Source organism: Amphiura filiformis, chromosome 20 (genome assembly GCF_039555335.1).
Source record: "Amphiura filiformis chromosome 20, Afil_fr2py, whole genome shotgun sequence".
NCBI lineage: Eukaryota > Metazoa > Echinodermata > Ophiuroidea > Amphilepidida > Amphiuridae > Amphiura > Amphiura filiformis.
The window spans coordinates 12681527-12708432 of NC_092647.1; the positions used below are offsets into that span (position 1 = coordinate 12681527).

General features: G+C 35.8%; 1 long non-coding RNA gene across 1 annotated transcript; it reads left to right on the top strand.

Moving 5' to 3' along the window:
* The first annotated feature begins 8396 nt into the window (after positions 1-8396).
* On the top strand, positions 8397-18530 carry LOC140141824 (uncharacterized). Its single transcript, XR_011857462.1, has 3 exons — positions 8397-8513; positions 12817-12974; positions 18442-18530. It is a non-coding gene; the product is annotated as an uncharacterized lncRNA (long non-coding RNA).
* The last annotated feature ends 8376 nt before the right edge of the window (positions 18531-26906 follow it).

Consider the following 26906-nt stretch of genomic DNA (forward strand, 5'->3'; position numbering starts at 1 on the left):
TAAGACCACTCAAAAAAGAGTGAAATGTGTTTTTAACTTTAAAACCACTCAAAATAGAAACCACTCTAAAGAGTGAATTTCAACTCTTTCAAGGAGTTAAATGAAGGACAACACATTTTTCGAGTTGTCCTTCATTTAACTCCTTGAACGAGTTGAAATTCACTCTTTTAGAGTGGTTTTCACTCTATTTTGAGTGGTTTTAAAGTTAAAAAAACACATTTCTCTCTTTTTTGAGTGATCTTATAAGTGATTCACTCTTTGGGGAGTGAGTTTTCACTCTTTTAGAGAGTAAACCTACACATGATTATTGCACTAATACATGCATTTAATACTTAAAGGCCCATTCAGTGATTTGCTCATCCGGACGATCGTAAAAATGATCAAAATTCAAATCTTGGTACCTTTGTCATTTGGTGAGGAGTATAATTCACAATACACTCCAGCCGCATAGTAACTTGCTCTATCATTTGGTATAGACGAATCTAAATTCACGCATTCCTACACCTGACTAGCAGCCTTTAGTTGGGTAGCCGTCGGCTGCAATGCACTCAAAATGTGAAATGATTCGGCCTTGGCGGAAATTTTAAACTGCATTCCATCACCCGTTTTACACCTTTCATAATAATCGGATTAACTACACGCGGTATCTATGCTTTGATGTACTTCTCGTCCTTGCATCTTCTCTAGGTGTTAGGCGGCTTTTATTTGCACAATTGGACGCTCAAAACACTAAGTTGGTGCTAGCGGCTACCCAAAGATGTCTGACCAAATCCTGACCATGACTTGGCTCGTTGGATTCGTCTATAAGGCTGCGTTCACATAGAAGTATACTATTCGGGTATACGGTGCACGTTTTACAGGTGCACGCGTATATGGTCAATTCCAGCGAAAGCGGGACAAAATTCTCTCTATGTTAACTTTCCACTTTAAAATGTCATTAATAAAGGAAATCACGTTATTGATGGAGCATATCATGTCACGTCCAATGTGCTCTCTTTGTGCATATAGGCCTTTACTAGCAAGTCATACCAGGGACAAGTTATGATGGCTTAAATGAATTGGCGTTACCCACGAATTCAAAGATAAAGCACCATATATGTCACTGAATGTCCTTCAATCAAAATGAAATTATTACCGTTAGAAAGACGTTTGCATGATCTCTCATCATATGTAAAACGATTGAATTCCATCAAAGTTTGTGGACTCTAGAGGCCATTAAGTCAATTTGGCTAATAATTTTGTTACCCGCGTGTCAAAAATAAAATGATCGTTCTGAAAAATGTTAAGTAAATATGCCATAAATGACTATATCATGAAACGAAGTTTCGTTCTATAATTCTGAGGTCCAAGTGATTATTTTATGCAAATACGTTTTACCCATAAAATTCCATAAAATCAAATTTGACGTTACCCACGTATCAACTGTTACCCACGAGTCCAGCAAATATAATTGCCATAACTTAAATTAACATTTAATGACTTTGGACACTGAATTTAGTTTGACAAGCGCTTAAAATTGTAAATCGTAAAAATACGTTCACCGTTTTAAAAAGAATCTACGACGGTTTAAACTTTTGTTACCCACGAATCCCGAATAGATGCTAACCTTGAAAAACAAGGAGATTGTTTATTTTAAGTTTAAATCAGCACATATTCAAGCCATGGGTATGCTATAATTTTTACAGTACTTACAGTTTATGCACCTAAGAAACGCAAACCCCAAACGGCACTATTGTACTTATAGCTTTACCCACGAATTCGGCGTTACCCACGAATCCAAGGATTTACTCGTAAATTATATGTTTCTTATGCATCTTAACATTTTGAAAACATGCGAAATAGGTTCCAAAATAGTCCTGTTTAATAGCGTCCTCTTGAAGGTATACTGAAGCTGTATCATGAAGTTTTGATTGATTATCCTAAATTACCATTTTTGGGTAAATGCAATTGGTTAGAGAAACGGGAATCATTGAAACACAATGGAGGAATAACCGCATGATGGTTTCCAACCTTCTGTAATATTTTCTATTTTGCCGCTTATCAATACATACCTTCAAGTATGTGTTACCCACGAACATTTTGGTTACCCACGAATCCCTACTTAAATTATAGTTAACAATGTATTGATAGTGTTTTAGTTCATAGGAACTGTCAAACACGAGTTAATAGAATATTGCTGCATGAAAATATGGAATGATTTTACTAAAATAATAATATAAAACTGTTTGCTCTGTCTATTTGAATTTGGCAACTTCATTATTTATTATTTTTATACCCAAAATGCCATAATGATCCATTCTAAATATTCCATGTAGTCTGTATTTTGATTAAAAATCATTTTAGTGCAATTGCAGCCTGAATTATTCACATACGGAAAAGTATTTTTATTTTTATTAAAAAATTTATTAGGAATTGCTATTTTCCAGACGCTGTTACCCACGAATCCATCCGAGATCCTCATCCTGCGACTAGATACAAAATCTAACTTTATATTTAAATGAAGCATTTATTCTAATCTTTCGAAATAATACAGTAATGTTAAATGACAGCCACTTTGGAAAGAGTTCGAAGAATTGACACAATCTTAACTGTGGTTCTTTCTTAAAATTTGTAATAACCAAAATATTTCTTTGTAGATATATGTAATAAAATTCTATTTTACGTTCAAAGTCTTCACCGATTTCTAGTGTATATGAGTAACACATAAAATATTGAAAGATATTAAAGAAAGTGAAATTTTATGGCGTACAACAGGTGAAAAAGGCTTGAATTCGTGGGTAACATGCATATGCGCATTTCACATTTTATTTGGTCTAGCAAGAAAAGTTATTTTTCAATCCGATGGCACTTCCACCTGATGATTCACTAGACATGATCGTCTCATTTGATAAGTCTAGAATTGAAAAGGAAAACATTTTCAAAGTGGCCCCCAGAGAGAATTTTGGCCCGCTTTGGCTGGAATTGACCATATAGTTAAATCGAGCAAGGCAATATCATAGTACCGGGTCACATAAGGCTACGATCGCATAGAAGTATACTATTCGGGTATACGATGCACGTTTTGCAGGTGCACGTGTATAGATTAAATCGAGCAAGGTAATTTCATAGTACCGGGTCACATAAGAGCTATTCGAAAAGGCCGTATACCTGCGTTTAGTATAGTATAGTGGGAATCGCGCGTGTTCGATTTTAGTGCATGCGTATACCGTCCAAATTTTAAAAACCTAAACCATATGTGGGCAAATTCATTTTTAATAGATGCACTATCTAATTCTGCACATTATGACACCTCATTGAATGCAATGTGACCTCAAGAAGTAAAGTTACAAGCATTTGATAAGACGAAGAAAATGGGTAAACTGACATACTCGCCATTCGCTATACGAAATACGCTCATTCGATCAGGCTGAGTTCACATAGTATACTCCTATATGAACTCAGCCTGAACGAATGAGCGTATTTCGTATAGCGAATACCGTATACCGTATACTTCTATGTGAACTCAGCCTAATGCACCAACTGTGACATCTTTTGAGTTATAGAGGTTGTGCATGGAATTATTTATTGGCTCCAAACAAAGGATTTGAACCGGTGTCCTTCACCGAAATCATGGCACAGTGCAGTCCATTCAATCAAATATTGTCATCAACCTATTTGATTGTAGTGTATTTGTTATGTGTGTGAGACGACCTCTCGCAGTAGATTGCAAACATGCTTTTGTTGAATGCATTTGAGTAGACCGCCATTATTGTGAATTAGTAAAAGGATCAAAGAAAAAAGGGTGGAATCACTGATCAATATGCATGATTACAATGTTCAAACACCCCTTACTGTAAATAGATTATCCCATCAAAAGTTTCAAGTCATTAGGAATATTCGGCTGGACCCAGATATCTTGCTGTAAATCGGTCAAAATTGAATAAAAGTAGACAAGGAAGAATATTTTTTCTTTTTTTTACTAATAATTTCTGTTAGGTCTGACCGTGTTTAGCAACTTTTCTTTCATGACTTTTTTCCAAAGTGAAAACTTTTCGAAATATATCCTAAAAACCGGGTGTCTAAGTTATTTGGACAGACAATTAAAACATAGCCTGCTAGTGGTTCAGCCGAAAGCCGTGTAGGCCTATTTAAAAAATATAGCTACATGTATTTGAATGAGGCTTCAATTTCGTCAATTACTACTGGTCGATAATGATAAGATTTCGGTTCTAAGAACTTGGAAACTTTTCTGATGAGCGTTTTGAGCTTGTTTGAGCCCTCTCTTTTAGACTTATTTTTTACCAAATCTGGATTTTAAACTCGTTACCATGGCATCAGAAGGTAGCGAAAATATATGTTTCACTTTATTTTAAACTATATATGTATAGCTTTTATCACCCTAATTGCACCTGCAAAGTTTCAGGTTCGAACTCCGAGTTAAACTCGTTTTTTACCAAATCTGTGGATTTTAAACACGTTTCCATGGCAACAGAAGATCACGAACACATATGTTTCACTTTATTCTACTGTTTATGGTTAGCTTTTATCAACCTTGACATATTTGCAAACTTTCAGGTTCGATTTTCTAAAAATAACGGAGTTAGACTCATTTTGTACCAAATCTGTGGATTTTAAACACGTTACCATGGCAACAGAAGATAGCGAAAATATATGTTTCACATTATCTTACTATATATGGTTAGCTTTTATCAATCTTGACACACCTGCAAAGTTTCAGGTTCGAGTTTCTTAAAATAACGAAATTAGACTCATTTTTTACCAAATCTGTGGATTTTAAACACGTTACCATGGCAACAGAAGATCACGAAAACATGTGTTTCACTTTATTCTACTGTTTATGGTTAGATTTTATCAACCTTGACATATTTGCAAACTTTCAGATTTGAATTCCTAAAAATAACGGAGTTAGACTAATTTTTTACCAAATCTGTGGATTTTAAACACGTTACCATGGCAACAGAAGATCACGAAAACATGTGTTTCACTTTATTCTACTGTTTATGGTTAGCTTTTATCAACCTTGACATATTTGCAAACTTTCAGGTTCGAGTTTCTAAAAATAACGGAGTTAGACTCATTTTTTACCAAATCTGTAGATTTTAAACATGTTACCATGGCAACAGAAGGTAGCGAAAATATATGTTTCATTTTATTCTACTGTTGATGGTTAGCATTTATTAACCTTGACATATCTGCAAAGTTTCAGGTTCGAATTCATAAAAATAACGGAGTTAGACTCATTTTTTACCAAATCTGTGGATTTTAAACATGTTACCATGGCAACAGAAGGTAACGAAAACATATGTTTCATTTTATTCTACTATTGATGGTTAGCTTTTATCAACCTTGGCACACCTGCAAAGATTCAGATTTGAATTCCTAAAAATAACGGAGTTAGACTAATTTTTTACCAAATCTGTGGCTTTTAAAAGCGTTACCATGACAACAGAAGATAGTGAAAATATAAGATTCACTTTATGTTACTATATATGGTAAGTGTTTATCAACCTTGACATATTTGCAAAGTTTCAGATCAAGATTCAAAAAGTAACCGAGTTAGCTCATTTAAAACCTTTTTTCCCTTGATTTTCATCAAAATCACAAAATCATGTTTTTTGACGTTTTAGCTAAGATTTTGGTCACGTGACTTGTAAATGAGAATTGGTATGCCCAAATATGGAATCATTATTGTGTTAGCTTTCCAAATAACCACAACAAGCAGGCCGCCTAATGTATGCAAACAGCAGACAACATGATGCACACTTTTGGTGGTCCGCTTGATTTCCAATACTAGCAGTCCACCACATATTGACATCCAGTGTCACACCAGATGTCAACATCTGGTTGTCAACTGGATGTGCCTAAACCGGAGTGCCACTGGATGTCACATCCAGTGGACCACCAGTGGGCACCCGGGTGTCCACTGGATGCGCGAAATGCCTGTGTAGGCCAATCATGTAGAACAGTAGAACCATTGCATAGAGATCACAATATTCAATATCAGACTGAGCAGATGGCTATATTTGTTGGGTTGAAGTAAGCTTACTGTCTGTGTGTCATTTGATCGAGAAATCTGCTATCCACGATGACACGATAGTTACTGTGTGGACAGAGATAGAGCATGGAACTATAATATAAACTACTTCAGTCACTTACAGGAGTATTTCGTGATCCTAGCATCCTATTTTTATGACATTTTTCAGCAGATAACCACGAAAAAGGCTTATTCCCAAAATTTCAGTTGATTCAGATTTTGCGCTTGTGAGTTATGCATGAATACAAGTACTGCTCCATATAGGCCATTAATTGACGATATTTTTGCTAAACGAAATAATCTGCAAGAAATTTTGGTACATATAAAACATTACAATGTATGTAGGAAATTGTAGCCAGACGGTTCAAGACTTCAAGTGGTATAAAAATCTCAACTTTTTTTGAGAAAAGTGGGTCACGAAATGCCCTTTTTAATCATTGTAAATTTTCAAATGCATTAAGGGGGTACTACACCCCTGGCCAATTTTGCGCCTATTTTTGCATTTTTCTCAAAAATTATAGCGCATAGGTGACAAGTAAGATATGTATATTATAGGGGCAAGTAGGCCTACTATAAGCATGGAAGAAAGAGATAAGAAGGAACCACAACGAACGCATTCACTTTGTCCACTCCCTTTACCGACATTTAATTGACATTGTTATTCATGAGGATTTACTTTGATCAATACCCCGCGTTAAATAGGTGATTGGTATTGTACTCCATGTATTTGCATGTCTTCTGGAGCGTGTCTGAAGGATGATTTGAACTAATGACCTTCCGTGCAAGCACTCTATAGGATTTTCTCTGGTGACGTGATCATCGGTCATTGATGGCCTACATCTTTTTCTTCCATTTCGCCCAATTTTCCCGAACTTTGATGACTTTTTTCTCAGAGTTGGCAGTCTTTGGCACTGAAACGAGTTAGCTAGTTACGATTATACACATATAAACTATTAAATTAAATAGGTTTTATGTACCGGACTCAACCGGAACATTGTGCATTATTTAAGAACATTTTGCATCTATTTTTCATCTAAAAAATCACCAAAATCTTACCTTATTTGCTAAAGATGAAACTCAGCAAAAAACGGCCGATTTTGATGACCTTTTCGATGTGTTAAAGGACATTTTCTACACAACACGATCAAGAAAACAGTTTGACTGTAGATCCCAAAACAAAGCTACTATACAAGTTCAGAGCATCAGTGAAATTCCATAATCTTACTTCTGGGTAGCGTTTGTTTGTTCTTGGAATGGTTTGTTATAGTTTTTTTACAGTAATGATTTCGCCAAGCATCGATCGCGGTAAATGGATCATACATGAAAGTAAGTACCATGGATAGCTTTTCTTTTCATGCGTCAATAGATAAGCGGATTAAAACTTGGCCGATCGAAGTCGTTGTGGTTCCTTCTCATCTCTTTCTTCCATGCTATAAGTTAACTACTGCACTGAAAATTCAGTAACTCAAGGCAAGTACCATAGTTATTGACTTATTGATCAAATATTGGTTTTCCCTCATTTTTGACTGTAACTCTACAACTGTTGTCTGTGCTGAAATAAAATTTCCAGAGCAGTAGTTGTAGTCCTTGCCCCAATAATATACATAGGCCCTATCTTACTTGTCACCAATGCGCCATAATTTTTGATATAAATTTATTCATTGTTAGGCCTACTGTGTGGGGGTGGGCAACTTATAAAATGAGGTACAAAAGTGCACCTAAAGGTAAAAAACAGGGGCCGGCAAAGATTGACTGAATTTTGACGTCGTCATTGGTTTTACACGTAAACACGAAAATGTCTCAAATAATTCCAAAAGTGTATGCATGTTATCAAGCACTATTTTATCAGTCTTAATCCGTTGAGGTTCGACAGTGAACCTAATTTTAAGTACTGTTTTTTGAATTTTTTGTATGAATAACGCACGATATAATGTTATGTACAAAAAAATTCCCCCACATGTATCAATGTATGCGTGGTGTAGCGGTTAACGTCTCCGCCTGCCACGCAGAAGGTCCTGAGATCGATTTCCACTACCGGCTATAATATTTTTTTTTTCTTCACATTAATTTTGAATCCAAATTATTTATTTTCATGTGAAAATCTATACATTGCACTGGGAAATATATTTTGTGCATTTTTTTCTGTAACGGGCCAAAAGAGCTAAAAACGCACCATGGCACGTACAGGGCGTCCAACGTGCAGGCAGTGTTGCCATCATATTGTCATTTTGTTTACGCTATTGGCTGTTGCCGTATTAAATTACTGTCGGCCACCGTCGTCTGGTAAAAACAAAACAATTTGAACACAGCATTTGTTCATAAAGAATATTATATATTATTTATGCTTGATTTTGACAGTGAACTAAAGCCAAGGACAAATATGTTAGTGAAGAAATTGAAGGTGATGTCCCAGCTTTTCTGCAAGCCATTTGGGTGCAAGAGCCAAACATTTTAAAGAGAAGATTGGAGAAAATGGAAGGTAAGAGCATTATACATTCATTAAAGTACAAATATACACTACTAAACACTAACAAAGTTCTCACTCAAAAGTTAGGTCTTCATAGTAGGAACTTTCTTTCCTGAAGGTACCATGTCAACAACGCCTAGAAAAGTTGCTATCTGCCTTGAAAGAGTACATACTATTTTGCCATTCTCTGTGATTCATTTTCTCGGATTGGTACCAGATAGAAGTGACATATTACCATCAACAAGTGACATATTATTAATAAGTGACATATTATATCACCAACTAGTAACTAGTGCCATATGGGTATAATCAGAAATAATGGCACCAAAGTGTGACAAAAGGGTCAAAAATACAAACAGTGTTCAGAGATGTAATTGTTGTCTTATTGTAAGCACAACCTAAAGTCAAGAAAAAATAAAAAAAAATTACTTCAGTAATGTTACTAAATGTATTTTTTCAACTGGTTTATTGACAAAAGTAGTCCAAATTTTTTAGAAACAACACAAAAGATCCATGCCATTCCTTGTTATATTTTGACAAAATTATGCAAATATGTAATTCTTTGAGTTTTAATTTTACTTAGACACTAAACTAAGATAGTCATGTAGAATTTTTCTCATGGAAACAAAGTTTCGGAAAAAATTCATTAAAACACCTAAAAATTTGTGGAAATCTGGAATAAAAGTTTTTATTTGTGACCATCCAGCACAACTGAGCCCTGAAGTCGCCAATGATCATTTTTGAGACATTCAACCAAAATATTCTGCTTGAAATTAGCTTTAATATGATGTATATCATGTCTATAGTACTTGACATTTAAGTAGTGAAAAATCAATAAAACAGTCAAAAAATCCTTTGTTTCCTATTGTTTATTGTTTTGAGCATATCAATAGTGGCACTGGAGACATCCGGGCTCAGTTGTGGTGGATGGTCACATTTGTCAAAAAAACCATCTTAAACTATTTTCTGTTTAAGTTTGTATAATGCAATATGATGTGCAAAAACTGTGTTGAAGTTTTTAGCATCACTTTCTTCTTTAAATTGATGTAAGGATCCATCAAACTAGTGCTATTGTGTAACACTCCTGACACTGTATAATACCTGTATGGCCTGAAATATTTTATAAACTACATTTTCTAAAACAGTGTTTGTAATTTTTTGTTGACAACATCTATGGCCCTCTCAAAAAAGGCACAGAATTTAGGTGATTTACGTTCAATTTTAGTTTTTGAGCCCAGCTTGCATGTTGTTGTAACACTCCTGACACTTTGCTACAGTAGGCCTACCGTAAGCCTCAAATATATATAAATTTGCAAATCACATTTTCGAACATAGTTTTGTAATTTTTTGGTAACACTATCTATGGCTATCTCAAAAAGGGGCAAAAAATTGAATTACATTAGTTCAATTTTATTGTTATTATAATAGCATGGTAATATTTGTATTGCGCGAACTTGGATGTCGACCTTTACCCATGATACATCACGATTACATCGCAAACCACTGGCGCGCCCTTATTGTGAATAGCGAGAATTAATTCTGTGTAACACTCCTGACATTGACTATTTAGATAGCTGTAGCAAACATGTTCAAGCAATGGTGAATATTTTTCTTGTTTTTGAGTTCCTATCACAATGCACTAATAAAATAAAAAGTAAAACATGAATATTGCCACCTTGGTGTATGAAAAAAATCAAGTTGAATTCTGATGTAACCCTCCTGACGAGACAGAATTTCTCTTTTCAACCCGCTCTAAAAAGAAAACGGTTTTGATATCATGCAAGTTTTATTTTTTCCAAGTTTAGCCCAAATGTTGTTTTTACTAAAACAGACTGAAATAGATAATTACTGTCATCATTACCTTACAATGCTACACAATCTGGTGACGAGTGATTTTTGGAACATATTTTATTTTTCGCCTCCGCGGCCGGGTCAAAATCGCGAAAATCTGGGCCCGGTTTTTTTTTTTTTTTTTTTTCAAAAAAAAAAAAAAAAAAAATAAAAAAAAAAAATTCTTTTTTTAAATTTTTTTTTTTAATAATTTTTTTTAACAAATGTTTTTTTTATATCATACATGTACCCCCAAGCCTATTCCCGGATCCCTGATGTTCACTAAAAAGATTGTGCCCCAAGCCAGCACTTTAATTCTTACTCATTGAATCCCAACAACATGGATGTTAGGCCCTTCACAATTGATTTTGAGTTTCCTATTTCCCGCCCGCATCAAACATTGAGAATTGCAAAATATTTAATTATTTGATTTTTATCCAGATGTCATTTTCTCTGTTAAATGACATTTTTGTTACATTAATTTGCTACTTTCTTACTTTGATCATGAATCCTGAACAAACAAATAACACATATTATTATCAATGTATAAAATCAACCATAATTGCAATATGATCTGCAGTGCCAAAATGTACCATGCAAGATGTTGATATTGGGCTGTGACCACTTGTTTCAAAATGAAGAAAATAATAAGTAATAAATAACTAATAATTAAGTTACCTCATGCCTTTTTAAAATCTTTAAATAGTAAACTAAGAATTAATTGTGAAGGGTCTTAATATTAATATTTACTTCAATAAAATATTCAACATTGGGTAGAAAATATAGCCAATTTGCATATACCTCTCTTCACTTATGTTACTGTGAAATAGTAGGTATCAAATGGTTGAGTTGTTAAAAAAAAAAAAAAATCCGGCCGGCTGTACTACCAGATTTTAGGCTTGGGAGGGCAACACAACAATTTTTTTTTTTTTGGCCTAAGTAAGTGACTAATATGAAAGAATTTGCAACTTAATAATAGCTGACACTTCACAAAATGCCATGAAAACCGATGCAAAACTTTTTAACTTGAAGATTTTTTACATACATGATTAAAATACAAATACCTCTTTTTTTGTCACGCTAACATGTAACACTCCTGACCATATGGGAAAGAAAATTGGGCATATTATTTTTTACATGACAGCTATGACACTACAAATTGCTGTGGTTAAAGGGCCAATCATAAAACACATTTTAAAAGATGAATTTCTTTGCTGATCTTTTTCATTTGCACAGCAGACATCGGCAACCTAACGGTGCCATTATTTTTGACTTTACCCATATGCGACAGTGTTGGAGGACTCCTGACAACCTTGCACTGGCTTCCAGTTTGCCAATAAGTACTCATTAGTACTGTTTTAAATCCCCCTGTATGTAGATAGGTCCTTGCAACACCCAAGTCCAAACTAAATTTTGGACTATACCGTTTATGTTCCTGCTCATACCTTGAGCTCGTTTTCTGACAGTAACCGGCACGCTATTCAAAGACATAGCCACAGAATCACTGGCAAAAGCAGATTTGACATTGCAGCTGCTACGGCATGAAATTCGTAACATGTGAACATAAATCTGCCACGACCACATCTCTGTTTTCTTGAACTGTTCTCTTGTTTTTTGACTTTTTGTGTATATTTCTTGTAAGCGCCATGGTATTTTCTGGTGAATGACACCATAAAATGCCTGTAAATGTAACCAAAGAGATGTTTGATATAAAAACAGGGTTTCTAGCCAATCAGGAATTTTCAAAAATGGGAAAAATCAGTGGATTTTGTTTACCCAATTAGAACATGCAATTGTTTTTACCCCCTTTAATTGTTGTGCAGAAAATAAAGTGTCATGCAGAAAAAGTGATATCATAATTTCAAGAACACACAAATTGGAATGTGATGCAGCGTATCTTATAAGAGATGCACCCAAAATGTGTCACATCACAGTGAACCAATTTGACATGTTTGTAAATAAATAGTACATCATTTATTGATATATGCTAAGAAAAGTGGTATGACTGTACAAAGAGGATAAACCTTAAATTGTATAGAGAAGTTCAATTTTAATTGGATATTCACTTGAAGGTGTCAAGGATATACACAAATCTTATTCCACACATTCTAATCTGAATTTTGGATTTAGAAACAATTCAAATCTTATGTTGCAACCAAAATTGGGCAATAGCTGCATTATGGGAACTTTCATGTATTGATGATTTCTCTGTATGTATTCTCTGTATTGTTTAATCATTTCATTTCATATTTCAAGCAGTAAATTATGTATTTTATTTTAGATATTAGAAGATTCAAGATTTACAAGAAATGTTGGCCAGATTAATCTTGTCTTTGATGTTGTTAGCAGGCTCAGTTTAATTAACAGAGCATAATTACTTATACTCTGTTACATATGCATGGAGAATATGTACCTTGCTTTACAGTTTATCCTTTACATTTAGGTTTAGTTTCATTTATGATATTTTACTGTATTGTTTTTGTAGAAAAGTCAAGACTACAGGTGAAAACAGCCTTGTTTGTTTTATGGCATCTGAGAAGTTAATGAGGACAAAAAACAAACACCTCGATTTCACTCATTTCACTCAAGTGATGGCCTCAGGACTAAACTGTGCAATACCAGATAACTGAGTGTGCTGAATCTGTAAGTAAATTTAAGGGTTGGTAATTTACGGTGAAATACCATAATTTAAAAAATGGGGAAAATAAAGAAAGCAAATATTTTGAGAGCATTGGGCTATTCCAGCAAATAAGTGCACACCTCCCAAGCTTATCCCTCCACAAAAGTCTTAATTTCTAGTCACGAACAACCACTGCAAAAACCCGGAAATCCAAAGGCTTTGTTAAAGGTGCAAACATCCCAGAAATTTTAACCACTTTCATCTTAAAAAAACGTACTGCCAACAACATAATCTACACAAGGGTATATGTGACCCATCACATATAAAAGCAACCACTTGGCTTCAGAAATGAAAAAGGAGATTTAAGGAGGCTGTGTACTCTCAGACATGCATGTAGTAAAAGTGCAATAACTTTGTAATTCGTCGCACAAGACATATAAAAGTATACATTTTTTATGAAGGCAAGACATCAATAAATCTTAATATAAATACAGATTTGGGGTAAAAACAACAATTATGAAGAAAATCACAAAAAAATGAGTTTTTGGCAATATTTGTTAGGTACATCCACAGAGGAGTAAGATAAGACAGAGCGCGTACCACCAGTCAAAGTCCCCGTGTATTGTATGGTACCAGTTCTCGCATATTCATGAGGGCCGATTGTTCGAGCGTGCTGTGTCAAACAATCACGCCAGCGCTATGCGTGCCTTTCACAGATACGCTGATAGAGCGTTCTATGTGCTTTTCGCGATTCGCGATAGACCATGAAAATACGCTGTAATTGCGTAGCAGTCTCGCCTGTCGCATTTCATGGAACAATCGGCCCTCATTATCGGATGAGGCGGAGACTTTGACTGGTGGTACGCGCTCTGTCTTATCTTACTCCTCTGTGGGTACATCATAACAAAAAAAACACTCTTTCCAAAATATTTTATTTTGTTTTTAGCTCAATCTTGAGGCTCCATTCCAAAAACGTTTTTTTTATTTTTTTGATATTGGCCTTATTATTTGAGATATTGACCATATAGGGGAGAGCGGGAGTGTTCGCCTAGGGGCAGGTTCGCCCACCCTTGTTTCTCAGCACTACGGCTATCAGGGAATTTGGTGATGGCAAAATTAGGTGACATATGTCATTATAAACTTCTCATATTAGCCACGCGACATTTAGGGACGTGTTCATCGAACTGCAGCCAAAACAAAAAAATTACACCAAAACGTAATTTTTTGTTGCATTAATAATGTTGTATTATCATTGATACATAAATACAGATGGTTTTAATGGAAATCTATATTGGGAATATATGGGATTTGTCAAAGATTTAATGCAGTTATAAACTCCTTATTCGATTTGTATTTTGCATACCCTGAAGAAAATACAAAAATGTGCACAAGGGGCACGTTCGCCCTTTTGAGGATGGGGCGTATTCGCTCTATATCTTCCCCGGGCGGACTTACCCCAAACTGGAGGGCGGACCTGCCCCATCAGCATATTATGCAAAATATTTATAATTATACCATTAAACAAGGTAAAACTACTGAAAAGCATGTTTTTTAAAGTTATGTGGTATCAGTATTACTCATACCACCATTTATGTCCTAATCCATCTCCCGAAGTTGTAATCATGATACGTTTAAGCTCACTTTGGACCCCTACATTTTACCCTGACCCGACCCCTGCAACAAATTTAGTCACTTCCCAGAAGAGAATGAATGCCCTGTATACTCTTGCTAAATGTTTGCATTTAATATGTTATTGTTATGCAATGTTTAAACCATTTTTGTGATTAGGGTGAACTTACCCCACCATATGGGTGAACCTGCCCCAATATGGGGCAAGTTCGCCACTTTGCAAAACTTTTTTGTTTGCTCTATCCTGTTGTCATTGTAAGACCTATAGTTCTGGGATTGTGGCCGTATATAGCTATAAGACATAGGGCTTTCACATGGGCTAATCAGGTCATCCCTAACCTTAAAATTAACATCGCTAGGCTGGTCAGAAAAATATAGGGCGAACACTCCCCGCTCTCCCCAGGCATCAAATTGAACTTTTTTAAATTCACAAACGCCTATTTGCACAAAATGATGCCTAAAATCAGAAATAGGCCAAAATATAAAAAAATGAGAGAACCGTGTCTTGAGTCGATCATGCTTTTTACGATGATCATATTTGCTTTCCTATAGATGCTGTATTTATTGAGTTATCGTGTACCTAAACCGTCATTTTGCCAAGAAAATGAACATTGAAATAATGGCCGTTGAAGTTTAAAGTGGTCACATTTTACACTTTCATCGAATCTCGCAGGAGAATGCGGCAGTTTTTATTTTTCTACCTTACATTACATTAACATCGGGTAAATCCACGGCCCCTTGAGAAGTTTGAGCGAAATCCATTCATAACTTGATATTTAAATCGGGGGAAAGGACTTGAAAAAACCGACATTTTATCAGCTAAAACAGAGCCATTTGACCACTAGGTTTTTGTGCTTCCGTGGTGTTTCCATAAGATGCGCCGCGCATGCAGATAAGCGTCGCATACGCGTAAGCGTATTTGTGCGTTAACAAATTGCGCGATACGCATGCGCAGCGATGCGTTGTTTTATGCGTGTACCCTGCTGGTACAACAAAGATTTTCTTTCCTTTTCAATTTCAAACACGAGTGGAATAGTGAAATAAAATCCTTAAAATATTGCAGTTGGAGTTTATAAATCTGGATTTTCATTCCTTGTATTTATAAAAAACATGACAAAGTACAAACATATCAAAAAAACTAAATTTTGCGAAAGAAACAATGTCTAGAGTACACAGCTGCCTTAAACACTATAGGATAAACTTCAATTTTTAAATGACACCTTGTTGAAATCAGATACATTAAACATCTAGGCTTAGGAAGATTTTCAACATGGGGAGAGGGAGGCTGACAAAAAAATTAGTAAAAAATAGGAAATTTTGCAAAAAATAGGTCAAAAACACCCATTTTCCCGCTATCTGGTCATATTTTTTTACTTTATCTGAAATTATAGGAGGGCCTGAGCCCCCAGACCAAAGTTATTGAGGGGCTGAGCCCCACAAGCCGCCTTCCCCATGGTTCCGAAACCTATGTTAAAAAATGTTTTGTGAGGCAAAACAAGCTCAAGTTTCTTTTTATTTTCTCTCATCTTCTTTCATTGTTATCTGACCATGACAGGGATTTACTAGGGTCTGGTGGAATGTACATAAATGTAGAATTCATGCCTAAACCATAAGCATTGGGCTGTTCCAGCAAATAAGTGCTCAACTACCAAGCTTATCTGTCCAAAAAGAGCAAAATGTACAAAACCGTTGAGTCATTGATTGAGTGAGTCAGACTTTTTATACTTTATTATGTGAAACCTTTTTAAAATGGGGTCTTTGTGTGAGAGCCAAAAGAAGCCTGAAACATTGAATTTCTAGTTCTAAATGGCTTTGTTATTTCAAAATAAGTAACAAAATCAGTGATAAATGGGGGGAAATGGGGTCTTTGGGTGACAGCAATGCTGAAAAAGTGGGTCTTAACAGCCTTAGATATGCGTCACCTCCCTGGGAAATGCTCAGCACTTTAAGTTGGTGATTTTCATGCCATATATTTGGATGAAAATAATTGGATTTGAAATTTCAAAATCAAATAATGGTTGGATGGAAATACCATTATATTTTGGTTGGAATTTCAATATCTTCTACACCATTTCCACAGTTTCATGTTGAAAATATTGGATCTGGAATTGCTTCGCAATTTCTTCCTGTTTTCTTTCCCTTTCCTCCTTCCCATGTAAAGCCGCCCATGCGTACAGCCACAGGTACCAAATATAGGTGACACCTGGGAATTCAACATGTAAACTACATGTAGGCCAGGCCTACTACATGTCCTGGCTACATGTGTATGGTCGAAGAAATTAACGATTACATAATGCGCCAGCATCAATGCAGTTCATTCCAAGTTTGATCAGCAGGCGCTTTTTTCATACTCGCTCACCGCTTCCTAAAGTTTGTGTATCTCATTATATTTAGTCCACATTATCTATTTTATAAATTGACAGTGTTATGTTTTTCATGCTTTCACTGAAGATAAATAACAGTGTGTCGAAAAAAACTTTGATTTCTGCAATTGGAAGCTTTCCAACTTGAATTTTTTAGGTTGTGCAAATATGTTATATTTTAACTTTCCAAAGAATATTTGTGCCAAGAATGATAATGATAAAGTGCTTACAGTTTTACGTGTGATTTTTGATATTTCTTGAAATATTCCAAAACATTAATGTGTGTGAGAAAATTTTTAAAGCCAGCTGGAATTCTTTTTACAATAATTCTTTATGCAACATTAATATCAACATTAACGAAAAAAGACATTTATAAGTACCGAGCAATCGAGCATCATCTTACATGCAAAGCTTTTCAATATCATGCAGGTTTTCAAATTTGAACAAAACCTAATTAGATGTTTTGAAAGAAACAGATTGTTTAAAAAGAACGAAAAGGATTTCACTGAACAAAATATGAAGGCCACTGACAGTGTTAACCACTAGTGCGCATTGTGTTGAATGATCTTTCTTTCAAACTTGGAATGAAGTGAATTGAGGCATACATTATGTAATTTCTTCACAATCAGTCAACCGATTCCAGTAAAATTAGCGTATAAGATGTGGGGAATAAGATGGGCTAAATGCTAATTGACCTTTTCGGTAAATCCCATAACCCTTTGCGAGTACACCTAAGAACTCGTCATTTTGCGTCACGCCACTCTGCGCCGATGTGCACATCGTTTATCGAACATCGTTACTGCGCATTGCAAGTCGGCGTGACGTCAAATGACCAGCTCTCAGGTGTACTCGCAAAGGGTTATAGGATTTACCGAAAAGGTCAATTTTTAGATTGTTGAGTTCTGATGTCTATTTCTCGACTTACGTCCAAATTTATTAGCCCGATAATTTTTTTCTGGGACACCCTGTATAGCACACGAGATCTCATATCTGGTTGCCAGCGCCGAGATGGTGGCCCTGCACAATGCGCTGAGAATTGTATCATGTTTTGTTGAATGTTTTTGACTTTGCATCATGAACATAGTATTATACTCATACAAGCTATTTTGTGCAACTTGGGAACATATTGCATTGAGCACCCGTGTTTTTCAAGATGTACTCAATGATAGCCGGTTCAAATTACATCACTCTAGTTCAATATACATAGCAGATCAATACAAAAGTGCTTTTGCAAAAGGTTTGCACATCGAGGGAAAGAAGGAAGGTTGCTATGTGTGTCTGCCAAGCAATGCAGGGAATTGATCCAATCTGAGATAATGATAATTTTCTGCCCAAGTTTTGTTTCAGTTCTGTGGATCAAGCAGGGCTCAAAATACTTCTTGGATGATGAGGACTATTTTGATCTGATTTCATTCAAGGTCCAATCATGTAAAATCATGTGAATGTATTATGTGAACAATATAATTTCATAACTGCATTTTTCTGTATTTTATTGCAGTGCCTCAGACTAAGGAAGAAAATGATTGGTGAAACGGGCAATGGATGACATTCAGTAAACTACCAGAAACATATCAGGTGACATCATGGAATGAAAAAAACTGAGAAACTTCACGCACAGAAAATTATACACACTGCATTAAGGATACGATACATGATTTACCGACAAGTGACTCATTTCGGAATGCGATCATGAATTTTGAAGAAAAAAAAAGTTTCCACAGGCTTCGTTGGGACTCGAACCAGCGATTCTAAACTCCCTTTGATTACGCGTCTAGCGCTTTACCTCTCGACCATGGTGGCAGTTGAGCGGATCAGTGTAATGATAAATGATAAATCTCATAATGCCATCTTTAGCCTTTTGTTTACTAAAAAAGACGCGGTTTGTAAAGATAGATTAGCCGTTTTATGCTTAAATAGCACGAACGTGTGGGAAAGGTTTCAAACAAATAATAAAGACACTGATGTGATGATGAAATTGTGTAAGTCGGGAATTATCTGCGTCGAAATGTTTTGTTTTGGTTTTAGGAATTTGACCTTAAAATTTACGACTTCATGACATTATCATTCGAAATCAACAAAAGATATTTCAACAGTATATGGCCTCATTCTTTCTCTAGAATGTTTTGTACATGTATGTGAAATAGCTTCAACAATGAACAAAAATTGCACACAGGATTACTTCAATACTCTACTCTAAACACATGTCAGTAACCAAGCAGTTGTCCAACTGACACAACAGCAAAATGCACTGACATGGAACACCTTTCTGGACCAAAATTCACATCCCAACAGATTTCCGTTGTTGGGTTCCAATTATTCGCCTGTGAATGTGGTCCCGGAAGCTGTTCCGTGTCAGTGCATTTTACTGTTGTGTCAGTTGGACAACTGCTTGGTTACTGACATGTGTTTAGAGTAGAGTATTGAAGTATCCTGTGTGCAATTTTTATTCATTTTTATGGAGAGGATATTAAGATATGACTTTGTGAAAACATAAGTTTCTTTTTGAGGCCAGTTTACATGTACATGTACCTTGTTTGTAGATTTGTGTCATTAAACAATAAATTGTAGTAATTTCAAGAGGATCTAATGCTGAATGTGGAAGAAGCAGGTATTTGAATAGACTAACAATCTGATGGGTCCCAATCATTTTGATACACCTTGTATGGATTTCTTCATAATTAAGCCATCTTTATAGTTTGTATTAAAACAATAAATAGCTAATGAGGAAGATGAGGGCCATGTTTAATTGTTTTGTCTGCATTTCCACATTTACGCCAAGCAAAAATGTTTGCAGACTTTTGTAATTAACTGCATGAGCTGGTAAATAAAAAAACTGGTAGCCAGGAGCCCCCCCCTCCGCCCTTTGCTTAACCCTAACACGTCTGAGTACTACAAAATATTACTTGATATATGCGCTGTTTGTGCGTGCATCCTATGTAGTGTGATGATGCAATATCGCCCTATGATATAGGCATGGTTTCGCTGGCCAGCGAAGTGATTGGCATGTGAGGGGGTCTCTGGTTTTAATCCCACCCAGAGCAAACAAAATCTTCCTTTGTTTTCTCTCTTTATTCCTTCTTTCCCTTCCGTCATCTAAAAGCCCCTAGCGGATTAGGGTTAAGCTACCAAATTGAAAACTGATGTTTGAAAATGTATAAAGCTGCTTTTACATGGAGTGTTAAAATATGTCTAGTCTAGATGAGTTATGAGTGCTGCGTTGAGTCTGTTTCACATCGGGTCTAGATGAGTTATGAGTGCTGCGTTGAGTCTGTTTCACATTTGGTCTAGATGAGTTATGAGTGCTGCATTGAGTCCTTCTTCCTTATAAGTGCCTCCCTCATATGTATGAGTATTATCGCACATTTTTTGAATGCCTAAAAATGGTGTCATAAGAGTTGTTTTTAGGGCAAAATTTGGCCAAATAACTAAGATACAAAATTTTAGCCAAAATTTCAAAATTCTTGAACTTTGTTACTTGGGCGAATTCCAACCTAATAACAACTTTCATGTATCGATCAAGTGTTCTAGAGTATTTTTACACCATTTTGGACATTCAAAATGTTAGCCAAAATTTCAAAATTTTTGAACTTCAAGTTATTTGGGCTTAATTTCGACCTAAAAACCACTTTTATGTATCGATCAAGTCTTCTGGAGTATTTTGACACTATTTTTGAACATTCAAATATTTGAGCCAAAAATTCCAAAATTTTTGAACTTCGTTATTTGGGCGAATTACGACCTAATAACCACTTTCATGTATCGATCAAGTGTTCTGGAGTATTTTGACACTATTTTTGGATATTAAAAAATGTTGGCCAAAAATGACAAAAATTTGAACTTTGTTATTTTGGGTGAATTTCGACATATATATCCCACTTTTATATATCGGTCAAGTGTTCTCGAGTATTTTTAAACATTTTTGGACATTCAATAATTTTAGCCAAAATTTCAAAATTTTTGAACTTTGTTATTTGGAAGAATTTCGACCCAATAACCAATTTTATGTATCGGTGAAGTAGAGTATTTTGACACCATTGTTGGACATTCAAAAATTTTGAGGTCGAAATTTGGCCAAATAACGAAGATACAAAATTTTGAAATTTTTGGCCAAATTTTTTGAATGACCAAAAATGGTGTCAAAAGATTGTAGTAGATTAAATTATACATAAGAGTTGTTTTTAGGGCAAAATTTGGCCAAATAACGAAGCTACAAAATGTTGAATATTTTGGATGTCCAAAAATCAAGTAGTGTCAAAAACTGTAGAAGACTGACTGTACAAAATGAGTTGTTTTTAGGTCAAAATTAATCAAAATAGCGAATTTCAAAAAAAATTTATTCAACGTAGTGAATTATTCAATTGCGAATGTTTAATTTCTAATCTCGAGCCAACTTCTCCACGCTGCATAAGCAAGTAGGCATATCCACTTCTTGTAAGGTCTAAATAAGATCATTGTCTGTATTTTACTCTACATTATATAATAAAGTAACTTGATTGTTCTATGAACATGCATATGGGATATGAGTACTCATTTAGAGGTCATGTCTTTCAAATTCAATGATTTAAATAACTGAGAAATATCTAATTCATCCTTACTTTTTTCTAAATTGACTAACATGCTATGTTTGCCATAATATTACTACTGTGGTATATGCCATGTCCAGGGTGTGATTGAAAGATCGTGAAATATCCTGAAAGTACTAGAAAAACTTGAAAAACAGTGTGAAATTGGGCTAAAATACCCCAAAATGGGCTGAAAATCAATCAGAACAATTGTGGCCATAAAAATCCTGAAATCAGGTAAAATCCAGAAGAACAAACACATGTATGTCCTAGCTACTCTCTTATTCTTGGGCACATAATCAGATTAGCTAGCTTGGAGGCTTGCCCTCAACTAACCAACCCTAATTTTTCTATTTACTGTGCAAAAGAATACCAACCCTATTTTTGGAAATTCCTGAAAAACTTCCCTCAAACTTGGTGGGTAGGTGCGACTTGGTCCAAGCCAGAGCAAGTTTGCATTTGTTAGGTTGTCCAAGTCAAATCAAATTTAAAGTTGCTCAGATTGGGCTGTAACTTTGGGGAACTGCAAAGATCATCCGAGGTCAAAGGTCAGGTTAAATTTATAGTTGCTCCGATCGACCTGTAACTCAGGTAAAATGACCCCAACACTTGGGGAAACTGCAAAGGTCATCTGAGGTCAAATATCAGGTCAAATTTTAAGTAGCTCCTATCAGCCTTAACTCGGGTGGGGGGGTGATCCCTGACACTTGGGAGTATCCAAGGTCAAAGATCAGGTCTGTCCGATTGGGCTGTAACTTGAGAAAATTGATACCTGATACTTGGGGAGTATGAAACCGCAAAGGTCATCGGAGGTAATTGGGCTGCTAACTTGCGGAAAATGATCCCTGACACTTGGGGAGTATGAAACCGCAAAGGTCATCCGAGGTCAAAAGGTCAGGACAAAATTCAAGTTGCTCCGATCAGGCTGTAACTTGCGCAAAATAATCCCTCGCACTTCGGGAGTATGAAACTGCAAATGTCATCCAAGGTTAAAGGTCAGGTAGGGCTCAAACTCGGTGACAACAAACCTCATGACCAGGGATACATTTTGGAACATTTTGCAGGGGTCAGATCAAAGGTCATCTGGGCCAAATCTTAGAATTGCCTTTTCAGGAGATCTGTATATAGCATGGCTCAAACTCGGTGACAACAAACCTCATGACCAGGGTAACATTTTCTCGGTGACAACAAACCTCATGACCAGGGTAACATTTTGGAACATTTTGCTGGGGTCAGATACCTCCAAAACACCAACATGCCCCGGCTAGGTTTGTGGTCTAGTATGTAATAATATGGAACACACTTATGGGTGCAGACCTGCCAACCTACCGAAGTCGGAAAGAGGGACACTGAGACCAAAACCTTGTGTACATAAACCAGGTAGCGACAAATTCAAAGACTTGAAGTGTGCAATACTTTCAGAATTCAGGGAAGGTTTTGCAGGTCTAAATTTATCACAGTAGATGGAAGAGAATGCTATAGCAAAATTTTAAAGTGAAATTTGCATCATTTTCTGCTGTTCTTGCATTTAAATTTGCCATCACTGAAATTTTCAGAAAACAGGACTGTCCCTCATTTTCACTTTACAAAACCCCAAATGAGGGACAGTTCCTCAAAATGAGGGACAGTTGGCAGGTCTGTGGGTGCCATTTGAATAAAAAGCTTATGAAAATAGTATGGAAACCTTTAAACATGCAAAATTTCCTGCTCGCTGCACTTACAGTATATCAAAAACATTAACATTTACAAACTGGGATCTCAAAAATATCTCAAAATATGTGCAGTATTTTCAAAGCGTTTGTTATGAATGAACTGAAGGACACAGGTACTGCTTGAGCTGGCTTCACCACTAAAAATGGTCCAACGTATGGATTTTATGTGTAAAAAGTTCCGTGTTTGATCCATGTGTAGTTGGATGCACACATTGATAAGCTTTGAGAGGAGGATCATAGCAAGTCGCTGCTGTCTAAGGAACTGATCTTCTAGACAAAAAGTAGGGTCCTGGGAACTAAAATGTCCCAATAACTCAAAAATGGGGTCTTCAGAGCTAATAAATATAATTATGGTTAATGAAATAAAGCACTGGACACATTCTTTTGCTTTGATCTACTTATATTCAAGGCACATTAAAATCAAGCTGAAATACTGAAATGCTATTAGATGATAAGAATTCTGTACAGATTTTGACAAAACATCATCTTCATAATTTTAACTTCAGACAAATGTTTTATCATCATCATCAAAACCCAAAATAAGCAAATCTCTTCATACTTTATTTATTTCCTTTCCCTTATTTGTACACATTAGGCTTTGTAACAAGTAGCCTAATCATGTGTAAAAAATAAGTACATATTTAGTAACTATAATTTACACTAGGAAACACATTAGAACAGATATACATACATACTTAAGTATTTCAAGTATTTTATTAGATTATAACTGCAATTATACAGGGTGGTCCAAAAAGAACTTTACCCAATTTGAAAGGTTCAGTTCTCGAAGTTTTTAGCAGCTATTCTCAAAAGTGTTACATATTTTAAAAATATATCTTTTTAAGAATATGTGGTGGAAAAATGAGAAAAAGACGCCAAAGTAATGAAATGGCAGCAGTTTTATGTCAGAGTCGAAAATCACCTTGTCCACCGAAATTCAATGGGCTGTATCTGATTACCAACAGGGATACGCTAGGCATTGCATATTGGTAAACACCCTCGGCTTGTCATTCAAAATTTTACATGCATGAGAGAATTTTTATAATCCAAGATATTAATCCTCACAATTTGATTGCAATTTGTGACTGTGGATTTCTAGACAGGATTTCAAGGTGTCAAGATATGGCAATTTACAATACAAGAAATTATTTTTTGGCAGAAATATACTTAAAGGGGCATTTCGTGATCCACAGCCTCATCCCCCACTTTTCTCAAAAAAGTTGAGATTTTTATATCACTGGAAACCTCTGGCTACATGTTTATGTACAAAATATCTCTCGCAGATTAATTTGTTTAGCTAAGATATCGTGAAATTTGAATTTCGTTCTGGTGCACCAGAACGAACAACGCATTGTCTATGGAGCAGTGTAATACACATAATCATGCATAACTCGCAAAACAGGGCTGTCAACTCTCACGCATTGGCCGTGAGTCTCACGCATTGGGTCACTTTCTCACGCCAGGGTAGTATAATCTCACGCCGAGGTAGTAAATCTCACGCAAAAAGGTGGAAAATGAGTAAAATCTCACGCATCGTCATAAATAATTTGTTGCTCCTACCCCCCCCCCCCTGCTTTTCACATTCTCGAGCGGCGTAGCTCAAATAATCATGGTACAAAATGAACATTGAGTCGGCAAATCCCGCACGCCTCTGTCTCACGCCAAGCAATTCCAAAAAGTTGACAGCCCTGCTCGCAAACGCAAAATCGGAATCAACTGAAATTTTGGGAATAGGCTTTTTCGTGTATATGTACTGAAACATATCATAAAAAGAGGATGCTATGATCACAAAATCCTCCTTTAATAACAGATTTTTTTTTGACTTGTCAGAATCCCACCCAAACCTATCATAAGAAGTACATTTACTATTAGTAACTATTATTTTGTTGAATAGATGTGAAGGACTGAGTCGACGTAATAGAACTGGCTGAACTAACTGCCTAATACTCCAGAGTCGGCTATATAATACGCAACAGTTTGTCTCGCATATCACGAATGGCGTTTCAAATTGTTTTTGCATATTTTTATGAAAATCTTTTTGAGAGTATTTGATGCAAAAGTTATTTAAAAATAAATTGTGATTGATTTGTTAATTTCATAATTCTTTGTCAATTACGGAATTGAAGTTCGGGTTCACTATTGTATCTAGCATGAATAGTAAGGATTAAAATCTTTGACTGTAATTCAATCCTGCATATAAACTTAAACAAAGTTACTTTTGAATGACAAGCCGAGGGTGTTTACCCATTATGCCTAATGCAATGGGCTATTCCAGATGTATTCCGCACCCCCTCCCCCCACTTCCGAATTCAGGGCTAAATTGACAGCGAATTCACATGTCAGGAAAACCCCATGGAAGACACTGCCGGAATTGTGGTAATATATCTATAATATGGCCAGCCGAATTCACGTAAATATAAATGTCTTCCAGAGGGTTCCAGGTGGATTTAGAACATTTTTTGTTTCCAGCCAGAATTCAAGTAAATGTCTTTCATAGGTTAATCAAGATGGTGATCATAAGTGAAGATTCTGCTGGAATTGGAGCATTTTTGACCATTTGTGAATGTCTTCCATAGGCACATCATGGCCTTTCACAATCCCCACTCTTGTTTTTTTCGTTTATTTTAGCAGCCGGAAGTTCGCCTAATCTCAATGTCTTCCATACCCTCCAGCCAGAATCTTTGCTAAAAACAACTGCTGGAATTCTAGACACATCTCAATTCCAGCTGGAATTGTATTTTTTTAAATGTCTTCCATAGGGGGTGCGGAATACATCTGAATAGCCCAATGCAGATAGTAATCGGATACATCCCATTGATTTATTGCGTGTGGACAAAGTGATTTTCACCCATTTTTAGACAGATATATATTTAAAATATGTGAGTGGACACTACGAATGAGCCGTAAACTCTGCAAATTGTATTCTGAGATACATAGGTGTCTCAATTAGGCGCGACATGTTTCTCATTTGATAGCTTTAAACCAATCAATAATCCTATTGCTGAAGAGGATAATAATCTTCTACATATAGAATCATTAAATAGTCTTTATTTGCTTTGGCTAAATCCTGTTTAAGTAGTGGGTTACAATTACATTGTATTTTGTCTGGGTACGTATAACAAACAATTAACAATGAGTGGATATTCCCGAAGCTTGTTGACTTGGGGATGATTTGAAATGACCGCCAATTATGACTTTATTACTTGCAATGTGGAAAAAGAGATACATGTAGAACCGAAAAAAGTACCATTTTGTTGAAGGAGCAGAGTTCAACACACCATAACCTTGCTTCTGGAAATCGTTTGAAGTCAAATGATATACCGTAAACGTTCGCCTAATGGCGCTACGGAGTTCATGGAAATGAGAGAGCGCCATCCCTGTAAAAGCCGACTATTACCACTGATCATTAAGGGTACGTGTAGTTAAAGGGTGAAACCTATCGACACATACAATTATGAACAAGATCGAACAAACTTGTAATGATAATGCGGTAATCATTCACCTGATACGTTGTGGCCCAGTGAGCAGAGCATTAGACTATAGTGCGAGGATAAAGAGAACTTGTGGAGAAGACTGATGGTTCGAATCTCATGCAGTAATTTCTGACAGATTAGATGTCTGTCAATGTTTTTTTTCTGATTTGAGGAAATTTTATTCTCTATTTTCTTGATTTTATCTTTAACATTGTT